The sequence below is a fragment of the Etheostoma spectabile genome, chromosome 15 (genome assembly GCF_008692095.1).
Source record: "Etheostoma spectabile isolate EspeVRDwgs_2016 chromosome 15, UIUC_Espe_1.0, whole genome shotgun sequence".
Taxonomy (NCBI): Eukaryota; Metazoa; Chordata; class Actinopteri; order Perciformes; family Percidae; genus Etheostoma; species Etheostoma spectabile.
Genome location: NC_045747.1, coordinates 33,931,041 through 33,931,692, shown reverse-complemented (window position 1 = coordinate 33,931,692; position 652 = coordinate 33,931,041). Strand labels below are relative to the sequence as shown.

The window sequence follows — 652 nt, the reverse complement described above, 5'->3', positions numbered from 1 at the left end:
CATCATATATTCAGATTCAGTTTTCCAACATCTTAAAGTTCCCAGAAGGACCAGTAAGTCCCAACTAACAACATAGACGTCATAGTCTGTGTCTCAAACCTATGACTTTTTATATTGCTATTTTTGACATACTATACTATGACTTTTTCATTACTTTTTTTGACATGCTATACTGTCTTTTTTAATCACTTTTTTGACATACTATACTATGAATCTTTTCACAAAAATATTTTTTTCACACACTATGTCTTTTATCACCTTTTTTTCCATGCTATGACCTTTTCATCACTTTTTCAACATACAGTCCTCTACTTTACCTTTTTTTACATAACTATACTACAAAGGAGAGACAGATAATACTGCAGACAGTCATTCTGTTGACTAGTACCAGTTGCAGTATAACACTCCCTAGTACAACGAGGATGGGATTCGAACCCACGCGTGCAGAACACAATGGATTAGCAGTCCATCGCCTTAACCTCTCGGCCACCTCGTCTACTTGTAGGTCACATACTATGTGTATTTTCAACATACTGTGCTATGACTTTTGTCACTTTTTTACGAGGTGTACTATCACTTTTTTTCGACACACTATACTTTGGCTTTTTATCGATGTGTTTTTTTCATGATTATGACGACATACCTTCACCAC

General features: G+C 35.3%; 1 non-coding gene across 1 annotated transcript; it reads right to left on the bottom strand.

Moving 5' to 3' along the window:
• Positions 1–414: 414 nt before the first annotated feature.
• trnas-gcu (transfer RNA serine (anticodon GCU)) lies at positions 415–496 on the bottom strand. The gene has a single exon. It is a non-coding gene; the product is annotated as a tRNA-Ser (tRNA).
• Positions 497–652: the final 156 nt, after the last annotated feature.